Raw genomic sequence first — 11,653 nt, forward strand, 5'->3', positions numbered from 1 at the left:
GGGATGTCATAGATACATATATTTATAGGTATGACGAGAGACCATAACTACAATTATCAGGCACATGTAGACAATTCTAATCCCTAGTCTTAGCTTTATTTTATGGGTTGGGCCAATGACTTGGAATTTTAAGGTGTTATGGGTCACTTTTTGTTTTTTGATGCAAATCTTGTGGGTCACTTAGTATTAACCAGCGTGCAGTGCAGTCACTTTGGAAATCTTATTTTAATGACATTATTTTAATAAACTTAAGTATGCATTATTGGATGGACTAGCGTAGACTTCAGCGTACACGGTGGAATATGTAGCATAATTCTTTGATGCAGATTCATTGATTAATAAAACTAACTTTTTATTTGGAAAAAAAAAAAAAAACTAACTTTCAAAGTCAAAAAATCAGGTAATCCGAGTGAGATTTATAAAAACTCCTTATAATCAAGTATCATAATAATCCTCCTGGGCCCTGGCCTAATTGTTTAACTAAATTATTTTAATTTAGGCACATGCCAAATGCACAAGTAAAAAAAAGACCAATCAAGATCTTAGAGGGTTTGGGAATTTCTAATCATTGCTCAGTTCTCGTTATAATTTATAATGATTATGGTTTTGAAATTCCTAATCATTGCTTATATATTGTGCAGCTAAAAATGTTCTTGACCTCTTGGTTTCCCACATTTTTATTTTACTATGATTTAATTTGGCCTAGAAGGGGTTTCCAATCCATTGCCTGAAATATAAGCACTTCTAAAAACATCCTTAAGGAATAGTGTATTGATCTTAATTCCTGTAAGGTACACTCATGACCAACATTGTGAAATTGTGTTTTAAAATTCTTATTTTACAATTTAACTAAAATAATTTTTTTAAAAAAAATTAAAATTTCAGTTCATGTGGTAGAATGTGTAAGGTAAGTGTGTATTATGGAGTATATGACATTGTGATATCATTACTCAGTTCTAATTTGGTGTTATAAAATTTCAATTCATGCATACAGTAGTGGAGCCAACATCATACTTGCTTTCTTTTTGGGAAAAAAGTAAGGGGATTTAATTATTGACTGATTATTTACAATTTGATTCAATTAAAAATACTTTAAAATAAAAGATAAATATATATATATATATATATATATATTAATAGTTAAAGTTGAGAAAAAATCCAATTAGAATTCAATTAAAGTCTAATTTTACGCCATGTGTCTAATTTAATTTAAGTTTTTAAATTTTTGTGCCAAGTGAGTTAATTTAATGTAAAAATTGGATTTCAATTAGAATTTAATTTTGCACGACATATCCTATCTAATCTTTTAAAAAATAAATTAAATTTTTGTGCCAAAGAGTTAATATAGTGTAGAAAATGAGGAGTTCAATATAAATAAACCCGGGTAATATATATATATAATCAAATCTTAGAGTAAATTTGATTAGAATCAAAATTAGATTTTGCCTTTGTTAGCTTTTTATACAAATTAAATTATTTAGATTTTTTTTTTAAACTAATGAGTATATTTTTTATACTGTTTCTATTTAGATATTTTGTATGTGAAGATTTTGAATGTAACAAATTATAATTGAGCTAAACGATCACATGTACCTATCCCCATTCAATTTAGGAGATATAGATATTATTGAACCAATTTATTCTTTTAATTTGTATTGTATTTAGTAGAATTTCATAGACAATGATAGTGAATTGATATTGTATATATAGTGTCCAATAGTGATTTTCAAAACTATATACATAACAACAGTGTAATTAAAAACTCGGATAACCAATATCATTAAAATTGCAAGGAAAAATCATTTTAGTACCTCCAAATATCCTGATCGAACTAATGGTTTAGATATTTAATAACCCAAACTAACATCAATAGTACCACTACAATTCATCATGCATGTGCATAAGTATAAGTTACATACTAGTTAGAATAATAATAGATGATTTTTTTTTTCTTTCTTTCCATTTGTAATGGAAACAAATTTCATAATTTTCTAGTTTAGTAGAGCTATAAACTTACATTCTTTTGTGAGTATCCAAAAAACAGAACTCAAATTCAATTTTGAATATAGTTTCCATTCTTTTTGCTAAGAAAACTATATATTTACCAATAAAATTCTTGTGCATTCTAGTTGCATTCTCATCCCTTGTCAATGACACATTTCCAAAGCCTTTTTAGAAAGTCGAATTTAGATCAGCTATTAACAAAAATTGAATTGTTGTCGCTATTATTTTGCTTCATACTAAATCACAAGAGCTACTCAGTATTCGATCTTTTATATCTAATCAGACTGAAATGCCAATTCTATAACCAGCATATAATCTTTTTTAGACCGTCGCAAAATTGTTCAACACTTGATGCGTTAGGCATATGCTCGTTGCCTACTCCCTACATCCCTGATGTGAGCAAGAAAGCAAGGAGGGGACCTCGAACATGCTCAAAATCTTCTTCTTCTTCTTCTTCTTCTTCTTTTATTTTTATTTTTTATTATTATGTAAAACTCATATTTCTTGTTATTTGGTAAGAGTGCAAATAATTTACTTTCATAATTACCCTTAAGGAATTATTATTTGTTACATAATGGACGGCCCTTTTCTAAATATGTATACATCCATATGTAATATTTTAATTACAACTAATTAGGGGGAAGTTAGCTTAGGGGTAACAACTAAGATAAGTTTAATTAGTAGCTTTATCTCTTAAAGTTTGTATGAGAGAAAATGATATCTTTCATTTTTTAAGTCATTGATATGCTAGATTCCTTCAACTTTGAAAATGTGTACACTACCATTAGAAAACTTTAATCATATTAGCGTTTTAACAAGTCTTTGATCATTGTTTGGAACTTCCAAAGACTTCTAGAATTCAAGTCTGGGATTTTTTTTTTCTTTGTTTGCTATAGTTTTCGAATTTTGGACTATATAAGAATTGTTTGATGCAAATTACAGAGTTATAAACAAAATGTGTGGAAACTAATTAACATGTAATAATCATGTTATCAAAATAAGTTTTATGTCATTCATATGTCAGATTCCTTCAATCTTGAAAATGTGTGACACTATTACAAGTGCCTTTTTGTAGTTGAAGGAAACACCATTAGAAGACTTTAATCATGTTAGCGTTTCAAGTTTCAACAAGTTTTTGATCATTGTTTGGAACATCCAAAGACTTTAAAAATTCAAGTCTCGGAATTTTTTTTTTCTTTGTTCGCGGTAGTCTTGGAATTTTGGACTATAGAAGAATTGTTTGGTGCAAATTGCAGATTTATAAACAAATTCTGTAGAAACCAATTAACATGTAGCAATCAGGTTATCTGAATAAGTTTTATATCATTCATATGCCAGATTCCTTTAACCTTGACAACGTGTGACATCATTAGAAGTCCCTTTTTTTTTTAAGGGAAACGCCATTAAAAAGTCAAAAAATCAGGTTATTCGGATTCAGTATATATAAAATAAAAAAATAATAAAAACTCCTTATAATTAATCAAGTATCATAATAATCCTATCTACTATTTTTCAAAAATTAATAATACTCCCATAAAAAAAATACTTTATATTTCAATTCACTCAGTCTGATACCTGTAGTGGATAAATTTTTATTAATATATATTATGTATATATATATATATATATATATATTTCATTTTTAGGCAATGTCTCTGCCCATTTAGGACCATTAGTTTATGGAAATAATTAACTTATTATTGGCATAATTATTAATTAAATCATTATAATTTAGGCACATGCCAAATGCACAAATAAAAATACCCAGTAAGCCATTGGTTTAAAGGGAAGTTTACACCTTTAGGAATATTGTATCTAAGATCATTGTAATAGCAGAAAATTTCTTAATAATCTCATTAAAAAAAAAATCTTAATAAAAGTTGAACATAAAGTGATAACGTCAAGAAGGTCCAATTTGGTAATGGTATAGTCATGAGTCATGACCTACAAGCTACAACATGATAATGCTCAAATATAAGGTGATAATTGATAACGTCTAGAGGGTCCAATTTGGTATTGTATTTCATGCATACATTGTATTGAACAATGATAAATGAATAACAAAATTGTGATTGGTGCAACTTAAACAATATAATACATAAATTTTTGGATTGCTCTTTCGTAACATGGACTAGCTTTTTCTAAATATGTATACATACATTTGTAATATTTTGATAATTTATTAGGGGGAGTGGACTTATGGGGAAGACAGAATTTTCCTAAAGAACAAGTAACAAAAGTTTAATTAGTAGCTTTATCTCTTAAAATATTTTGTGGAAGAAAATAATTGCAGCTCTTTTGAAGTCATTGATATGTCAGATACCTTTAATCATGAAAACGAATGACACCATTAGAAGTCTTTATTCTTGCTAACATCTCGCCAGGTCTTTGGTCATTGTTCAAAACTCCAAAGTCTTTTAGTTATTGTTTGAAAATTTCAAAAACTTAGAAAGTTATAATCTTAAAATTTTGGATTATATAATAATTGTTTGATGTAGACTGCATAATTGTAGACTAAGTGTATGGCAATTATCAAATGTGTAGCAATCATGATATCTGGGTCAGTTTTACGTTATCCATTACTTTTTCTCAAATAAAAAAAAAATAAAAATGGAATATAATTGCATATCTAGTTTTCTACCCATCCACATCCCATGTAATGACCAAGAAAATCTATTTTAATATAAACATATTTATTTAAGTTTAAACTCCAAATTACATCCTCCAACTTTAACTTATTTCCAAATTAGTTATTTAAGTTTTTTTTTTTTTTTTTTCAATCCTTAACTTAAATATGTTTTCAGTTTAGTCATTCTGTCAATATTGTCCAATTTTGCTATTAGTTTAATATCGTCCAATGTGGATTGGATGGAAGGAATACAATGAAAACAAATGAAAGTTAAAGGACTAAAATAATAAATAGTAAAACTTAAAGAACCGAATTAAAAATTAAGTCAAAGTTAGAGGTGTAATTTGTAATTTAACCTTCGTTTAATAAGTATTAATAAATAAAAAGTCAATTAGAGACCTTTTAGAATAGAATATACATATTAATTAAAATTTGCTCAAGGAAATTTAATCAAACCTAAATTAAAATTTATTTAGTGTTAGGTTGTTGTATTTGAAAAGATAGTGTATTCTAATTAGATATAACTATCAGTAGAGACATTACAGATTCCAATCTTCCTTCTTCTGTTATAACTATCAAATTGAAAAAACAAACTTCAAAATGTGTGGTACTATTAGAGAAGACTTTAATCCTAATAATGTTGCAATGAGTCTTTGGTTAGTGTTTGTAAAATAAATTTAGACTTGGAAAGTAATGGCCACATGGTACCATTATCGACTACCATGACATTTGAGCTATATAATTGTTTGATGATATACAACTACTTTTTTCAAGTCATTGATTCTATGTGTTTCAAAAAAAAAAAAAAATCATTGATTCTCTAAATTCATTCAAACTTGAAAACCTGTGTTACAGGGGAAAATACTTCAAAACTTGTGCCAAGATTTTTGTAGCTCAATTAATTAACACCTCCTAATATCTCCATGATTCAAAGCCCCCCTCCTTTGTTATATCTATTGAATTATCCAAAAGACTTCAAAACATGTGGTTCTGTTAGAAGACTTTAATCCTAATTACATTGAAGGAGTCTTTGGTTAAAGTTCAGAAATTCAATTTAGACTTGCAAAGTAATGGCATCATGGTTCAGCTATTGACTAGCATCACTTTTAGACTATATAACTATTTTTGCTAAAGATTCATGCTAGATTGAATTTGGAGAAATTGTGTTAATTATCCTGGTAAGTTTCAAATTAGTGTTTTAATAAGATATTTATGGTGAGCCAGACACAATACTTTCTTTGAAGGGAGGAAACTAACACTAATCTTTTTTTTTTTTTAAGAAGAGAAACTAACACTAATCTTCTTTTTTTGAGAAGAGAAACTAACAATAATCTCATTCTTCTTCCAACGGTTTTTCGTAATGAATTAATTTCTAACCGGTTCAACCCAGTGGGAGACCATAACCACGATTATCAGCCACAACGCAATTCTAATCCCTAGTGTTAGCGTACTTTATGGGTTGAGGGCTTTAATTTTCTTTACCTTCTTAGCTTTCATTATCTTAGAAAAGACTTTAAGCCAGTAAAATATTTCAAAAAGTCTTTGGCCCATGACATGGAAAATTAAGGTCTCGTGTCTCCTCAAAAAGACAAAATTAAAGACTTGTGGGTCACTCTATTAACTAGCGTGAATTGTGGTCTGTGGAACTGTTGTCCCTTGTCAAAGACATGGAAAATTTAATCTCTTGTGGGTTAAAGTATTATTATTATTATTTATTATTATTATTTTTTTACTGGATGGGTTACTCTATTTTTATTTATTTATAAGAACTAGTGTTGAAAGTGAAAAAAAAAAAAAAAATTAGATTACCCGGCTCAGATTTTAAAAACTAAAAATTCCTTATAAACAAGTATCATAATAATCCCATATACTTCAAATCTAGATTTACTCATATCGATACCTATAGTGGATATAATTGTCTGTCGATTTAGGACCATCAGCTTATAAAAATAATTAACCTATGATATTTGCGCTAGACATTTTTTTTTTTTTGGGGGGTAAAAAATGCTAGACATGTAGCACATTGCAAAGGACCCACCCACCCACCCAGCAAATAAGAAATAAGGTATCCTCTTGGCATAATTGTTGAATTTCTCAGTTCATTTGATATATGGTGCAGCTTGTGGAGGATATTCAAATCCTCCTGGTTTCCCATATTTGTTCTAGAAGGGGTTGCAATTTTGTAGCTGATCCATTGGCTGAAATATAAGCACTTCAGAAAACTTCCTTAAACGTCTTATATATGTACTATACACGTACTGTTATTTAACCGTTCTCGTATTTTTCTGCCGAATTTATGAAATGTATTTTTCTTGAAAGGACCGAGTTATACGCGTCCGTATATTTTCTATATTCTACATGTACCGCATTTTACTAACTATGGCTTTGATTAATAAAAGTTTAATATATATAAAGTAATAACATCAAAAGAGGGTTCAATCCGAAAATCTTATTAAACACTCTGTATTGAACATTTTTGTACACACTTTGTTTCTCTTCTAAAATTTTTTTCTAAACAGATCTTAATTTCAGTTTTAATTATGAAATCATGTTTTAAAATCATTATTTTACAATTAAACTGAAATCATTTTTTAAAAGTGGAATTTCAACATGCAGTAGAATGTGTAAGGTGAGTGTGTATTATGGAGTATGTGATGTGTTGTGATATCATTACTCAGTTCTTTTTGGGAGAAAAAGTAGGGGGATTTAATTAATGACTGACTATTTACAATTTGATTCAATTAAAAATACTTTAAAATAAAAGATAAAATAGAATAATAATAGATGGACATTTTTTTTCTTTCTTTCCTTATGTTATGGAAAGAATTTCATAACTGTCTAGTTTATTATAGCTATAATCTTACATTCTTTTGAGAGTACCAAAAAACAAAGAACGTCATATTCAATTTTGAAGATATTTTCCATTCCTTTTGCTAAGGAAATTACATATATGCCAATAAAATTCTTGTGTATTCAACTGCATTCTAACCCCTTGTCAATGACACATTTCTAAAGCCTTTTTAGTAAGTCAAATCTAGATCTGCTATTGGCAACAATTTAATTGTTGTCACTTTTATTTTGCTACATACTAAATCACAAGAACTATTTTCAAATAGGATGGCATTTATATTGATAAATATGTTTTGTTTCCCTTTGTAATTTTTTTTTTTTTTTTTGTGTGTGGAGAAAGTTACCCCTTATACTTAGTACTCCATCTTATATATATATATATATATATATATATATAAACGTTAGAGATAATTACATGCTGTTAAGTACTTTGTACATGGGAAGATGTCAATTCAACTATAAATCCCTTGGTTAGCATATAATTTTTTTTTTTAGACCGTAACAAAATTGTTCAACGCATCAAACCATGAGGCATATGCTCATTGCCTACTATGTGCATCTCTGATAAGGGAAAGAAAGCGAGGAAGGGATGTCTACAGTGCTCAAATTTTTTGTTTTTTTTTTCATTATGTAAAACTCATATTTCTTTTTATTCGATAAATACTATGAAGAGATAAATTAATATTGTTTTAATCTTTTTAACCTTCTGTTGATAATTTTGGTCTGAGTGCAAATAGTTTTCTTTCATAAATACCCTTAAGTTATTACTATTTGTTATATAATGGACAACCTTTTTCTAAATATGTATACATCCATATGTAATATTTTAATAACAACTAATTGGGGGGAGTTGGCTTAGGGGTAACAACCAAGAAAAGTTTAATTAGTTGCTTTATCTCTTAAATTTTTTATGAAAGAAAACAATATTTCATTTTTTAAGTCATTGATACCCCAGATTCTTTCAACTTTGAAAACGTGTGACATCATTGGAAGTCTTTTTTTTTTTAATTAGGGAAATACCATTAGAAAACTTAAATATCCTGTTAGCATTTTAACAAGTCTTTGATCATTCTTTGGAACTTCGAAAGACTTTGAAAATTCAAGTTTTGAAATTTTTTTCTTTAATTGCTATAGTCTTGGAATTTTGGACTATATTAGAATTGTTTGATGCAACTTGCAAAATTATAGACAAAACGTGTGGCAACCGATTAAACATGTTGCAACCATGTTATCTGAATAAGTTTTATGTCATCCCTTTCCTTTTGCTCAAGTTTGAATTAGACGTAGCCGTTTGAATTAGATGAGCTACAAGTTGCCGTGGATTGTCTTCTCTAAGCTAAAAGTCACACTACTTTGTGTTCAGGGGTCCTCCTAATCCTTTTCCAACCTTTAAATAAAACTAATATATATACATATTCAAACTTAATTTTTTATTTATTTAAATCCTCTTAATATGGTTCAGGAAAAAAAAATTCTTATATGTACTACGTAGCCTTATAGTTAATTTTTTTTGATAGATAATGGAATGAGATTCTAATGCAACTTCTCAAATAAACGTGTCAAATTTTATATATTGTTGTTTAGCTTCAGTTTCTTGTTCGTTGCTTTTGACTCAAACTTTCATGAATGTGTGTATTGGAGAAAAAAATAGCACTACTCTTTCAATATCCCACTAATTCATTCAACCTTGAAAGCTCATGTTGGTCAATAGACAAAGATCCCAAAGACTTGGTGAAATGCACACGGGTTAAACGAAAGATATCCGTCATTAATTTGTATGCCAGAAAACAAAATACAACTATTCTTACTATAAGGCATAATGAAAGAGGTTTGTCATCAATTTGTGTGGAAGAAAATAAAATACAATTATTCTTACTAAAAGCCATTGAAAACATGTGGTATAGGTTAGATTTCCAGTTAATGCTTCACAAGTTTTTGGTCATTATTTGGAACTTGGAAAGACTTTAGAAAGTTGTAGTCATGGAATTTTGGACTGTATAAGAATTTTTCAATACTGATTGTGGACTTGCTGACATAATGTGTAGATATTATGTTATCCTAATCCCTCTATTATTCATGCTAGATTGAACATGTGGTATAGATTAGATTTCCAGTTAATACTTCACAAGTTTTTGGTCATTGTTTGGAACTCGCAAAGACTTTGGAAAGTTATAGTCTTGGAATTTTGGACTGTATAAGAATTGTTTGATACTGATTGCAAAGTTGCGGAGATAATGTGTAGATATCATGTTATCTGGGTCGCTCTATTATTCATGCTAGATTGAACGTGTACCAATCAATTTTTTGGCTCAATTTTACTTTAATGTCATTTGTTTCTCTTTCCTCAAATATTTTATTATTAAAAAAATGGTATGCTTACAATGATCGAGAAAGCTCAACAAAAATTATTTATTTATAATGATATTATTTAAGATTAAATTTACAATTAAATTCTCTCTTTCTCTCTCTCTCTCAAATGTGTGTGTATACATATAAATATATTTTATTTTTTAATTGGTTAAGGCATCCAATAATTTTTAACATATCTTTCATTCAACAATCGTCAATCATTTTCACCAAGTCTTGTCATTGTTCAAAACTTCCGAAGACTTGAAAAGTTGTAGTCTCATAATTTTAGGCTAAATAAATTTTTATGAGCAAATGGTAGAATTGCAAACTAAACGTGTGGTCATTGAACATGTAACAATAGTGTTATCTAGGTCCCTTTTTTAAACCAAGCTAGAATGAATATATAGAAATCATGTAGTCTAGGTCCATTTTATGTCATCTATTTATTCTTCCCCAAAATAAATTAGAAAAAACAAAGAGAGACTACTCTATAAGTTTAGATCTACGTGCAATGATCCTTTGCAATAATCAAGAAAAATCAATAAAATTTGTTTTTATACATATTTATTTAAGTTTAAACTATAAAATACATAACTTTAATATATTTTCAAATTAGACATTTAAATTTCAGTTCCCCCCATTTTAGTCTTTCAACTGTAATCTAGTATCAATTTAGTCATTTTGTCAATTTTGTCCAATTTCACCATAAGTTTTAGATTTTCATTTTATAAAACACAGAAATTTACAAAAATTAATTAAGGAAAAAAAGAAGAAGAGAAAATCATATCCAAAACACAGAAATTTCTCTAGTTTGGAGCTTCAGTGCCGATCAATTGGCATTTAGAGCCTCCAAATCAACACTTTGGTTCAACTAGGGGAGTGCTAATCTGGCCAATAGGTCCCACTTTTTGGATTTTTCAATTGAAAAATGTAATTTCTACACACAATTTTATATTATAATTTAGAATATAAGTAGGCATTAGCCACATCAACAATTTGTAAAAATATTGTAAAATAGTTTTTTTGTATAACATTTTTACTGTTGTTTTAAAAATAATTTAGAATTTCTAGTATAATTGGTTCCCTAATGGACTAATCATAGATTTGGATGATTAACTCACAATGGCATATAGGCTTTTCACGAGTAATTCTTAGGTATTTTCGAAGCACGGTAAATTGTGTTCCCCTTTCTCACAATTATAGTGGGGTCTACTCATTAAATTCATAGTGATGTCCATCATGAATGTGAGAGAAAGATGCATCATTTCACTATACTCCGAGACTACTTAAGTATTTTCTACTTTTCACAGATGCGATGATGATTATGTATCTTTATCTTTGGGGTCTATGCTAGTTGTGAATTAATTTCGTCGCACTTTATGTTCGGTAGTATAAAGAAAAAGTGAAAATGGCAGTGGTTATTCCACAATAATGAGGGAAAAGAGAAGAATGCAAAGGATTTTCAAAATATATTCCATCTATTCTCTTATTTGAGGATTTAGTAAGGATGGAATAATGAAATAAAGAACATGCTTATTCAGTTATTCCACAAAAATTAGTCCAGTTCACATTTAGTTTCTTCTACTTCTTTTCTCAGGCTCTTAAACCGTTTGTGCTCTTCGGACAACAAGCTGAACAACCTGAGAAACACGTTTAATGTATATGGATTACCTCCCATTTAATGTATATGTTAGATCTTAAATGGTTGATATGGGCATTCACCTCCCAAACACTCGGAGATTTTTAAGTATTTTTGGAGCATAGTAAAATGATACTCCATTCTCTCACATTCATGGTGGATCCACCATAAATGTGAGAGCA

Source organism: Castanea sativa, chromosome 11 (genome assembly GCF_040712315.1).
Source record: "Castanea sativa cultivar Marrone di Chiusa Pesio chromosome 11, ASM4071231v1".
Classification (NCBI taxonomy): domain Eukaryota; kingdom Viridiplantae; phylum Streptophyta; class Magnoliopsida; order Fagales; family Fagaceae; genus Castanea; species Castanea sativa.